At 42.8% G+C, this 13373-nt stretch overlaps 1 protein-coding gene across 4 annotated transcripts in view; it reads right to left on the reverse strand.

Annotated features, from left to right (window-relative positions):
- Window positions 1–13373, reverse strand: part of LOC114152892 (glutamate receptor 1-like) — a 143931-nt gene that overhangs the window by 78087 nt on the left and 52471 nt on the right. The window lies entirely within an intron of this gene.

Below are 13373 nucleotides of genomic sequence, written 5' to 3' on the forward strand. Positions count from 1 at the left end.
GTCCTGGAGGGTGCATGGGAGTTCGCCCAACCGGTCTACATGTGTTTTGTGGACTTGGAGAAGGCGTTTGACCGTGTCCCTCTGGGACACGGTCAAACGCCTGAATGGAATGTTCAGGCGTTTGACCTGAATGGAATGTTCCGAGAAGAGAGCCAAACCCTTTGTCCGGGTGAGTACTGTGTTCCAAGTCTACGTCTACGATCAGCAAAATGGCGGTTTTGGCACTCGGAGCGCTGTAGGGCTGAAATCGTAGTGGACCAGATACGTTGGCAGCACTGAATGTGATGTTTGACTGATGTAACGGAGATGTCTTTTTTTATCAGCTGGGAAGAGGGGCGGCTGGTAACCTAGGGAGACTTCAAAAGGGGAGCGTCCTGTAGCAGCTGAGGTGTGAAAATTGTGCACGTATTCAACCCATGGAAGAAACTTGCTCCAATCAGACGGGTTAGATGAGGAAATTAACCGGAGAGTAGACTCAAGCTCTTGGTTCATCCACTCCACTTGACCGTTGGATTGGGGGTGATAATCTGATGTGAGTGAAACTTTGGCATTAAACGTGAGGCAGAACTGCTTCCATACACAAACTGAGGTCCCCGATCAGATAGGATCGTCACCAGAATGCTGTGAAGGCAAAAGACGTACTTGATGAGGAGTTGTGCCATTTGGAAAGCCGACAGAAGCTTCCTGAAGGGAACAAGATGACACACCTTAGAAAATTGATCAATTACTGTGAGGATTGTGGTCATACCTTGTAAGGAGGGGAGTTCAGTGACAAAGTCTAAAGCTATATATGTGCCCATGGACTTCTCAGAATCTCCAGCAGTTGAACCAGGCCGGCAGGGGGAAGGTGAGAAGGTTTGTTCCGAGCACAGATCTGGCAGGCTAATACATATTCCTTGACATCCTTATGTAAAGAAGGCCACCAGAAGTGGCACGAGATGAGAGAAAAAGTCCTATTATGCCAGGGTGAGCGGAGAACGTGGAAGAATGAAACCAATGAATAAGGCGAGAATGAACAGAGGAAGGTACATACGTTCTGTTTGCGGGGCAGTTTCCGGGACCTGGCTCATCTTGCAGCGCTTCGTTAACCACGTCCGGAATCTTCCAGGTAAGCACACCTGCTAAAGTCCAGGAAGGAGGGAGCAACCTAAATCCACACTGTGAAGGACTACCTGTCTGTAATACCCATCTAGATCACAACTCTAAATCTGAAACAACAGAGTGAGTAGCAAAAATTCACTCTACCAAGTATCCAGTTCAACAACCTCTGACACCACAGACAGCCACATTTAATTTCCTGGATCACTGAAATACCTTCATTACAATTGGTGTTAAGTGCTAACACCCTCTGACACCCAAAGAGGAAAGGACGCAATGAAGGGAATACAGAAGAGACGGAACATAACAACAAACATTGGTTGCTTTTGTACATCAAAAGGCTCCCCAACCAAAGAACTATTGCTGGTCCACTGACGAGTGGTCGAAGTGAGGAGTGAAGAATAAATATATATATTAAAAAGTTCCAGAAAGCAAAAGAAGAAAGAACAAGGATGTTCATTATGACAGACATCACGTCTTCATCTTGTTTCAATTACAGACATTTGTGTTGATTATTTCTACTTTTGTTGTACTTTTATTCCAGCTGATGATGAAGATGGTGGTGCTATCCTATCTTAGCTTTCTATACTGCTTTGCAATTCACAAAAATGTCTATGTTTCACAAAAACAAATGCCTATCCTTTCTGCATGTTCTAAATATGCATTTATGATTTGATTTAACATTTTGTTTCATCTGGAAATATGTTACTTTTTTTCTCTTATTTTCATGATTATGGATTGTTGTGATGTGGTTTGGATTGAGTTATGCGATTAAATATAAGTTTTCTATTAAGCTTGGGTTTTTTTGACTCTGATTTTTTGTTTGTTTTTCTTTTTAAATGTTTTTTTTATTGTTAATTTTTTTTCTCCTTAAATTAGCTTTTGTGTTACATTTTTATTTTCTTTTTTTTTGTTTCTTGTTTTTTTTTATGTCTTCAATCATTGGTATGATACCTCCTCACTTTTCCTGGACAGAACATATAGAGGACCGCCTCCCTGGCAAGGAGGGATTGCAAGATAACTTTTCCTACCAAACACAGTAATATTATTGCAGGGTAGACAAGGGGATTGCCGGTAGGTTTTTCGTATCTTGCGTATATGTTTTTTTGTTACGTTATGTTATGTCTTATGACTGAGGACGGAAATGTGTGTTGATTAATATTAAATATTATCATATTTATTTATAATCAAAAGGGGGGAAATGTGATGAAAAAATTACATTTAAGGTCACATCTGCTAGTCATGTTATATGAATGATTGTGAACTCTCACCAAAAGAACTTTTTGGGTTACATGTTGAAGGTTGGAAGTTGTTTTCTACAGCTGCATCAGAACCAGACTGTCTCGCCCCTTTGTTGTTAATTCTTTATCTTTGGTATAAAACTCATGTGTTGTCTCTGCCTGAGAGAGCTTTTCACCCAGACCTGCTTCATTACTGATTGTCCTACAAGCTCTCTGTATTGTGCACAATATATGAATAAACCTGATCGAGTGATTTCACCTGAACAGTGCTTGGAAATAGTATTTTTTCCACGACAGCTCCTACAGTGCAGCTGGACCGTAGGATGGAGACGGGAGTCCTCTCCTAGTTGTCTGGGGAGTGCTGGCGGGACAGGGAATCAGGTTTGATGTTCTTCGAACCAGGACAGTAGGATATGATAAGATTACAGCAGGAGAAAAACAACGACCATCTGGACTGACGAGTATTTAGACGTTTAGCGGTTTGTAAATAGAGAGGTTTCTGTGATCTGTCCAAACTAGCACAGGATGTTCTGAGCCTTCTAGCCAATGCCTCGAGTGCTAGTTTAATGGCCAAGAGTTCCTGGTTCCCCACCTCATAGTTCCTCTCAGCCGGGGAAAGCCTGCGGGAAAAAAAGGAACAAGGATGCAGTTTTCCTCTGGGACTGAGCGCTGTGAGAAAACAGCTCCCACCCCTGTATCAGAAGCATCCACCTCGAGGACAGGTTGCTTTTGAGGATCCGGTTGAACAAGAGTAGGGGCATGGGAGAACCTTCCCTTAAGCTCCGTAAATGCCTGGTCTGCCTCTCTGGTCTAGGTGAAGGTAATGTTGGTCGAGGTGAGGGCTGTTAACGGAGCTGCGACCTGACTGTAATTTCTAATGAAATGCCTGTAGAAATTAGCGAATCCTAGGAATCTTTGTAGTTGCTTACATGAGCTCAGGGTAGGCCAGTCCCTGACAGCTTTGATTCTCTCCGCCTTAACAAAAAGACGGTTTTCAAGGAGGCGCTGGAGGACCAAGCAAACGTGTCTGTGGTGAGTCTCGATGTCTCTGGAGAAGATTAGAATATCATCAAGGTAGATGAAAACAAAGACATTCAAAAAATTGTGAAGGACGTCATTTATTAGGGCCTGAAATACGGCAGCTGAATTGGACAGGCCAAACAGCATCACTAATTACTCAAAGTGACCCATGAAGGTTTTGAATGTGACGAATCTATTCGTCGCTATGACGTATGCGGACAAGGTGGTAAGCATTATGGAGATCGAGTTTGGAAAAAATGGTCGCTTATTGTACTAGTTCAAATGCAGAAGCAATAAGGGGAAGTGGGCACTTGTTTTTGACAGTGATGTGATTTAGCCCCCTATAATCTATGCATGGACAGAGGGACCATTCTTCTTACTGACGAAAAAGAAACCCGAAATTGTGATGAGGAATGTCTGATAAGACCTGCAGCTAGAGATTCGCTTATATATTTTTCCATAGCCTGGCGTTCTGGACGGGATATACTATAGAGGCGACTGGAAGAGAGCAAAGGTCGGTGTGGAGGTAGTGAGAGTGCCTTGTCCTTGCGGAATATTTGCTTGAGATCATGATATTCCTCTGGAATGTGGGTGAGATCTATGGGGTCCGCTCCTTCTCGTTCCACCGGGGACGGGTTTGGAGGCACAGCTGACTGCAAACAGGAAGTGAGACAGTTAGTAGACCACGTTTCCACACGATTATGTGACCAGTTAATATGAGGGTTGTGTAGTTGCAGCCAGTTGAAACCTAAAACTACAGGTGACTGAGCAGAGGGAGAAACAAAAAAGGAGATGATCTTGTGATGGTTCCCTGACACAATTAGCTGGAGCGGCCTTGTCTTGTGGGTGATGTTAGATAATATTTTCCAGTTTAATGCAGAGACACTGAACGGGACAGAGAGTCTTATGGTTTCAATCCGGACTTGTTGAACTAGAGACTGATCTATGACATTTTGCTCACACCCCGAGTCAATGAGGGCTGAAACGGGTAAGGAATCATTATTGAAGAGCAGTACGGCCGGCAGCAACAAACGGGGAGATGATGTGATGCCTTTTCGGTCCGTTAGTTTCCCCACTCTGACTGACGGACCTGCTGGTTTGGGCCAACCGGACAGGAAGCGATGTAATGGTCTGTTCTTCCACAATAGATGTACTAGTTGAGTCCTCTACGTTGCCGTCGCTCATCTGGTGTCAACCGGGCCCAACCAATCTGCATGGGTTCAGGCTCTGGAGGTGAGACCCTGGGTGAAGGTGACAGGAGCAATTTCTGTGAGGAGAAAAAAGGACCTCTGGCGGACTGCTTCTCACTTCTTTGGCTCCTCCTCTTCCTAAGACGATTGTCAAGACAGGTGGCAAGGGTTATAAGTTCGTTCAAACAATGCGGCTCATCTAAAGGTGCCAACTTATCTTTTATCGATTCATTTAATGCGTGAAAAAATGCGCTTTTAAGAGCCCAACTGTTCCAATCGGAAGCTATTGCAAGAGTACGGAACTCAATAGAAAATTCCGCAACTGATCTTTGCCCCTGCTTTAATGCCCACAGGTTGCGAGAAATGCTCATCTGGTCAGCTGCGTGGACAAATACTAATTTAAATTCATCAATGAATTCAGAAAAGGAACACCCAAAATCAGTTGGATCATTGAATCATGCCTCCACCCATCTTAATGCCTTGCCTGTGAGCAGCCCAAGAATGAAAGAGATTTTGGCATCGTCATGGGGGTAGAACTGAGGAGAACGGTTGAAAACTAGGGAACACTGGAGTAGAAATCCTCCGCAACTACCTGCCTCACCGGAGAATTTATCAGGAGTGGGGGCCCTGACGTCCTGAGCTGGATTTATCTACAGCAAGACAGGTGGAACCTCTGCTTCCTTAGTTGGCTGTGGTGACTGTGCGGGTTGTAGGTTTTGGAGCAACCGGGCTAGATGATCCAGGCGTTGGTTAGTTGCGTCTTGCCATTCGCTCAGAGCACTGAGATCAGCATCATGAGACTGTATTAGGGAATGCTGCTCAGCAATGTTCTGCCTGAGAGCGTCTTCTGGGTTCAAGTGGCCAGAGTGTTCTGTCATGATGTTCTTAACTTTCTGAACCCACATACAAAACACTCTCAGGCAATGTGATTAAAGATTTATTTACAGAAAGACAAAAGGCATGTTCAACAAAGGGGTCCTCAGGAGTATCTGGTCTGGAATCTAGTGGAAGCGGGGCCGGGTCAGTCAGCAATCTGGAGGCAGATTAGGGGCAGGGCGGTCTGCCTGGGAGGGATGGTTGGATGGGCTTGAGTGAGCAGCGATAAGCTCAGGGCCAGACTGTAATCCCTGGACAAGGTGGCGACTTGACAGCTGGTTAACTCATGTCTCTCACCAGGAGGGCATAGGAGAATGGAACGGATTTGCAAACCAACCCTCAGATGGTACTTGCAGAACCCGGACTTCAGGTCGAGTGTAAGCGGCTGGGATCTGATCACCATAAAAGATCTGATCTTTTATGACAGGTTAGAATACGAAACAGGCAAGATTGCTTCAAGGAAAATCTGGGCTAGATGTTACCACAAAGGTGAAAACACTCTGGCGACAAAGTGCTGGGGACCAGCTCCTCTTATGCTCCCGCTGAAGATCCGCTGGTATGTCAAAACACACCTGTGCAGAAGACTACACCAGCCAAGCTCATGAACGCCACCTAGAAAGGAACCAGAGGAGCTACCTGACAGAAGCAATAAAAATAACAGCAAAAACTATTGAAGAAATGATTAAGAATCATTTTTTTATATTTCGGTGTCTATGTCTTTCAACAACTTCATTCAAAACTTGGCTCAAATTGCTCCCACTTCCCCCTTTCCTCTGGACAGATTACTGTCTAAATCTAATAATCATATCGGCTCACACTCAAAATAGAAGTTATTACCACTTTCTTCTTGGGTGGTAATATAACTGCCCAATTATGTGATTTTTCACGGGGGTTACATCCCAAAAAGAACCTGTGATAGGCGAAATCTGCGAAGTGGTAACCTTTATTTTTTTACAATTATTATACAATGAAATACTCCATAATACATTGAAACCAGAGAACAAAACCTTTTTACAGGCCCAAACATTTGTTTAGTAAATAAAAAGTACTGTGAAATAATAATTTTAATACAAACTGAAGGCGGATTCCCGTGCCCGAATTGTGGAGATCAGCGCCGCCCCACCGCGACCTGAGTCATTGAGGACCTGAGGATTAGAATGGGAGAAAATAAAAAATGATTATGAAAAAAAACAAAAACAAAGTACAATAGGACAAATAGTGACTCACGTGTATTTCACTGCTCTTCTGACTGAGCCGCTGCATCCTCACTCCGCTCTGTAGCATTTTTTGTCTTCTAAAGCCCGCGGTGCAGGTGTGTTTTTTCGAGAGAAGAATATATTTACCGGTAGTTGTTGTCGCTCTTTTTTCTTCTGGGCAAAAAGATTCTTCTAAACCGACATGCCACCATCGATTATGTTAAATTTGGCAAGCTGTTTTACGTACGTGTACATATTAAACCGCAACGTTATTGACACACAGGTAGAGAAGAAACAGAGAGACTGTTTAGCCAATCAGAATGCAGAACACAATGCACGATGCAAATCCGTGAAGCAGCGAGACCGTGAAAGGTGAACCGCGATATAGCGAGGGTTCACTGTACTGATATTCTTTGGAAACTTACACAAGATTGCTTTGGTAAAATTGTTGCACAATAGATTGAAAAACTAGACCACACAATGGCTCAAGTAAAATTAAAGATAGTTTTTGTCATGATTCATGTTCTGTCCTGTCCATGCTGTGTTAACACTCATTCAGCTCACCTGCCATGCCTGATTTGCTTACCCGTTCCACCTGGTCCCCGCCCTACTTAAACACCTTTCAGCCTCTGCCTCCTTGCCAGATTATCAATAGCCACGAGCCAGTAGAGATCCAGCGTTTCTTTCCAAGCCTTCAGTGTTTCTTTGACCCTTTTGCTGCCCACGGATTGACCCCCCTTGCCAAGCTCTTCACGGATCCCAACTGTTCTGGATTTCTGGACCCTGACCCAAGCTTTGCCTCATGACCACCGAGTATTGCCTGCCCCTCAAGCTAAGTTTGCTCTTTCTGCCCTCCTGTGTATGACCTCTGCCTGATTACTGTCTTAGTCCCTGGGTGTTGCCTCTTGCATCTCCTTGTGGAGAGTTTCATCCACAGCAGCCTGTTCTACCTGGTTTCTCTTCTCCACCAATCCACTGCACTACAGGCCAGTCAAGCTGAACATTTCTAAGTTACCCCTCTTTTATCAGTGCATCACCAGCCTTCTCCCCTCTTTTCTCAGTGCTGTGTTTGACAACCACATCCTGAGCAGCAACCTGAATCTAAAAATTAAATTAAACTTTTTTTCCTTTGCCCACCGAGTGTCCTTACAAGTTTTGATGAAATTTGCTGAAAAATTGAATTCTTCTTAAAATCAAATGTTAACTTGTAATAAAACCTTTTGCAGTTATCTTTCAGCAGCACATAGCTTTGCATTAAGACACATTTGGTAAAATCAAGATATGTTAAATGATACGTTCTGACACCAAGGATTTACAAACTGAATGGAATGATTAGAGTTTCAAAGGGGAAATAAACTGTCCTTTTTTCCCCACAAGGTAGCTACTCATTACTGTCCACAAACTGACTACTGAGGCTTCTTTCTGCCTGCCAAGTGTTAATGATAATGCACAACATTCAATTAGAGACAGCAGAGCAAGAAAACAACTGACAGTGCATCAGCCACCCGGACCAAGACGAGGGCATAAAAATAAATACAGCACTCGGAATGAAAGTTTAAAAAAGAGCTACATCTAGACATTTCATCTGTATCTAGATCCTAAATTGCTTCATTTTTGTTCTATTGTTTCAATAAATATAATGCATAAGGAGAAAGGAAAAGTGAGGAAGATGTAAGAAAATAAATAGCAAAGAACAGGTGTCCTGAAACTCTTCGGTGTCTCCCTGGTCCAACACACTTGAATCCAATAGCTGAATCACCTCCTAAGTGCAGTCAAGTTCTCCAGAGTCCTGCTAATTACCTCATTATTTGACTCAGGTGTGTTGAAGTAGAGCTACATCTAAAAGTTGCAGGAGACTGGCCCTCGAGGCCTGGAGTTGCCCATCCCTGGTCTACACTATAGCATACACTTCTTGTTCTACCTATTCCCTTGCTATTCAATGCTGTCTTCACATATAAAGATTTGCTGACATTGGCATGCCAGATGCTTGAAACTAAAAGTGAAAGTGAGTCTTGACATACTTTCTGGCTGGACCAACTCAGAGCACTGAAACTCCATTCCTAGATCATTTGCAAATGTGAAAGTGATGTCACAACAAAAGTAAAGTTGTTACTTTATTCTGAGAATGCACACTAAAGTGTGAACTCAATATCACTAAACACAAGAACTATTCTGAAAGGTGACATCAAAAGCAACAAAAACACTTCAAAAACAGAACTGGACTTTATGTTAAATAAAGTTCCCTCAATTTTCTAATTCTCAGACCCACATACAGTAACTTGCATTTTTCAGTACACAACCATACACAGCAAAGAAACCATGTGACAGCAGAAGAATGAAGAGTCTGTCATCACATTTTGGATAAAAAAGTACAATTTAGGGACCATAAACTGTATTTTTGACCATAAAGGAAGCTATAGCTAGTTGGCATCATCAAAAAGACTAAGAAAGAGGCACAAGCAGTTCATTAAAATACTTTTTAAAAAATTCAATCCTGACTGACTTCCACCTTTTATTTACATTTCAGTCAATCCATTTCAGCTCCTGCAGACATCCAGGTTGATAACGAAACACAAAATCTTTAATAAATGTCTTTGTGAACTGTTTGGTTAAAAATGAAGGCAAAATTACATTTTTTAAACTTGCACACAACCAGAAGAAGAAAAAGTGCAGTACTTTGACTGTGTTTGCTGGTGCGTAATGTGTGTGTAGGCGTGTGCGTATGAAGGTTTGTTAGACTAGCAATGCAGCAGCAGTTACATCAACCACACAGAGGGGGAAGAAAAAACGATTTATGTTCAATTACCCACGGTTTGTTCATTCGGGTCGATGCTTCCTGCTCTCCACTTTATTTCTCAGCTGCTGTCTCTTCCCGTTTTTTTTCTCAAAACATTATTTTTCTGGTTGTTGGTTTTCTAGGAGTCTCTGCTGTCTTGTTAAACCTGCACAAGGGACTAAATGCTCAAAGGCATTGTAACCCAACCAGCTAGATAAAAATTAAGGAAATGACTTCTAGATAGAGAGAAACATGCAAACGCTCTTTCAGTTCTCTGCACAGTTAAAAAAAGGTGAAAAGAGGTCGATACACCAAAAGGAAAGAAAGAGAAAGAGGACATAATGTTACCGGTAAGATTCAACGTGTTTTGGCTGTGAAAAATGACGCCATTTAGACAGTAAGGAAAATTATGCAAAGAAGATTCCCAATGCAGATTAATATACAAATAAAATAGAGTATTAAAAGACAAGAAACTTTTGTTATCAGGTCTTAGCAAGTGACAGCATTAATTACATTTTTGAAATGGTGACAAATCCCACAGACATCTCCAGTTTCAAGCAAAAGCAGGAATTAAAGATACAGTATTTTCAAAGTATCAAATTCCAAAGAGGAAAACAAGAGAACAGAGGGCAAAAACATCAAAAAAGAACACTTGAATCAGCAAGAAAAATTGTCAAATTATTTCCCTCCTGTCCAATCAAAGAAGGCTTCCTCTTTTTATCAGTGTGTTCAGGAAAGGCTTTGTGAAATGCAATGAATGCACACTGCAATCTCCCCTCACTTTCTGATCTTAAATCCTTTTTGACTTCTAAGTTTGAAAAAAAAAACCTAATTATACAAAAGTCTATGTTTTATTATTCTTAAATTAAACAAATATCAATAACTTTGGTGGCCATGGCTGACCTTAAACTGGGACATTTTTGATTGATTTAAAGCCAGCCAGAAAAAAAACTAAGTGTGGGTATGACACAGTGAGTGTTAACGTCTTGTTTCAAATCTGTCAAAATTATGACAAAAACTGAGCCGACATCAAGGTTTCTGAATATGTATCTTTAGTACGTTTAATTCTGACGATTTCCCACTGCTGTAAAACTGTGAACATAAATAAATGTCTCCTTAAGATGGGCAAACTGCAAGAAAGGCAATGAAATGGAAGAAGAAAGAGAAAAAAAGATGTACAAATTGTGCAGAGCTGGGAAGGAAACAGGCTTTTAAAGTGTAAGGATGTAACCATGGCAACAGGATTATGGGATGAGTCAGAGTTGACAATTTTTACATCTGATTGTGAGCTGATTAAAGGTCAGAATAGGAGTTTGGATTCATTTATATATTAATGTGATAAAGGACGAGACTGCAGATGTGTATTTTCACTGCCTGCACTAACGCACACACGCCCTCACGCATGTAAACACACACAAATACAATGCAGCAAATCATTCAAAAGGACAAAACATGCCTTCAACTCTGTTTGCTGTTAACACTGAACTGATGGATTAAAAGAAAAAAAAAAGTCAGAGGAGACAAACATAGATGGTTTTATTTTAACATCTGATGTATATTCACTTTAGATGTTACATTTTCCTTTGTAGTTGATTTTGTATTTACTTCAATACCATAAGAAAAATGGTGAATCAGAACCACTTACACCCTCAGACCCTTTTTTCAAATTAAGCAGTCCATTGGCTCTTGACGTCAAATAATCATAGTCAAGTTGTAATGATAACACTTTCGGTAACACTTCTATAACATACAATGGACTATTTACCTGTAGGGCTATCATAGATCAAAGATTTAATGTTGAAAAGTTGTAAATTTGCAAAAATTAAGGGTCTAGTTTTTTATGAAAACTAAAATAAGTACTAGGCAGTTTTCCAGTATGTAATCACTGGGTTGTAGATGATGTAGCAGCGAAGTCACGCATCAAAATGAAAAGTCTGTGTCCTGTACAGTTCTTCCAGCCGTTCTAATAGAGAGAAAGATAAATATTATTTTTGTGTTTCGTAGAAAGTTCATTTTAAAAAAACGTACCGAGAAAAGTGGATCAACAATCTACGGCTAAAAACATGAGGGGCTAACACTGCCAGAGTTTGCAGCACCCACTTTCTAACAGGTAACGATCGCATCATTTAAAGTGTATTTTCAGATATTTTATTGGACAGCTACTTAGAAAAATGAGCATTCACATATAAGATTAGATATATTATTTCAGCACCCTAGCTGCAAATGGTTGACCAACATTGTAGTAATGAAGTACAGTATGTCTCAACATTAACATACAACTGTGGCATGAAATTGGATTTTCTGGCTCGCTGTGAGGTGAGGTCTGCTGCACCAGATTAGCTATGTCGATCACCTCGAAGCCGGGTAAATCCTCAAGATTATATGACAAGTCTTTTTTACCGAGACAATATAGATCATATCCTACATTTACACAGATTTTTTTGAGCTACCTCATTTGTGCCAGCCCATTTTGGGCATTAGCAGGGATGTACTCCCTGTGATCCATTTTGCTCTGTTTCCTGACCCCCATCGAAATTACGCCTGTCACGCCTGTCACGTGTCTAAAACCCAGCAATAAGCCGAGCACAAGATGATGTTCTGTGTCACATGAAAATTTAATGACAACACAGCAACAACACAGTGGTTATACTTTTGGAAATAAACTGTAATATTTATTTTTGCTGTGTAATTTCTTCTGTTAAAACTGAAAATCTTATTAAATCATAAAAGTATATTTTTAAAGAATATCCTCAACTTAAAATAATTTCAGTTTTTAGTCTGATTTTTATTTCATTAAGCAATTATTAATCAGCAGTATAACATAATTTTGTGTACTGATGCTATAGCTAGTTAGATAACATAATAGAATATTTTTAAAGTCTGTTTTTGTCATGAAGTGCGGGTGTGAGGTGGTGAGGCAGACGCTGTAGACCCAGATGAGATGGATAATGGAAGTTTAATGATGAAAGTAGGCTCAAAAATCCAAAAACCTGGCAGCACAGTTGAGCAGAAGGCTAGGGCTCAGCACTGGTAGCAACAGGCTACACGACTGGACAACCTACAATGACAAGACATAGACGAGGACCCGACGAGGAACAAGGAACACAGGTGGAGTTAAATACATGGGAGGGTAATCACAGAAACGAGACACACCTGGGAACAATTAAGGGGAAGACAGGACAACGAAGAGACTCAAGGACATGGAAAACTCTAAATAAATACACAGACAACACAGAACATGACAGTACCCCCCCCTCAAGGGCAGCCACCAGACGCCCCAAAAAAAAACAACAAGGGTGGGCGGAGGGGCGCTGGACGGCGGGCCAGAGTCCAAAAATAACAAAAAACAACCCAACGGAGTGGGCGGAGGCACAGAAAGGGCCAAGAGTCCAAAAACAAACAAAAAACTACCCACAGGGTGGGCGGAGGCAAAGGAGGCGGGAACCACGGAGGTGGTCCGGCGGTCGTCCGCGGCGCTGGAGGCGGGAACCACGGAGGCGGTCCGGCGGCCGTCCGCGGCGCTGGAGGCGGGAACCACGGAGGCGGTCCGGCGGCCGTCCGCGGCGCTGGAGGCGGGAACCACGGAGGCGGTCCGGCGGCCGTCCGCGGCGCTGGAGGCGGGAACCACGGAGGCGGTCCGGCGGCCGTCCGCGGCGCTGGAGGCGGGAACCACGGAGGCGGTCCGGCGGCTGTCCGCGGCGCTGGAGGCAGGAACCACGGAGGCGGGACCCCCGGAGGCAGTCCGGCGGCCGTCCGCGGCGCTGGAGGTGGCTATGATGAGCCCCCCGAGGCAGAGTCTCTGGTGGAGCACAGAGAGTCGGGGTCTCGGGTGGAACGCTGGGGGTCTGGGTCTCGTGGGGAACGCTGGGGGTCTCGGTCTCGGTAGGAACACTGGGGGTCTCGGTCTCAGGAGGAACGCAGAGGGTCAGGGTCTCGGGTGGAACGCAGAGGGTCAGGGTCTCAGGTGGAACGCTGG

This window comes from Xiphophorus couchianus, chromosome 11, assembly GCF_001444195.1.
Source record: "Xiphophorus couchianus chromosome 11, X_couchianus-1.0, whole genome shotgun sequence".
Taxonomy (NCBI): domain Eukaryota; kingdom Metazoa; phylum Chordata; class Actinopteri; order Cyprinodontiformes; family Poeciliidae; genus Xiphophorus; species Xiphophorus couchianus.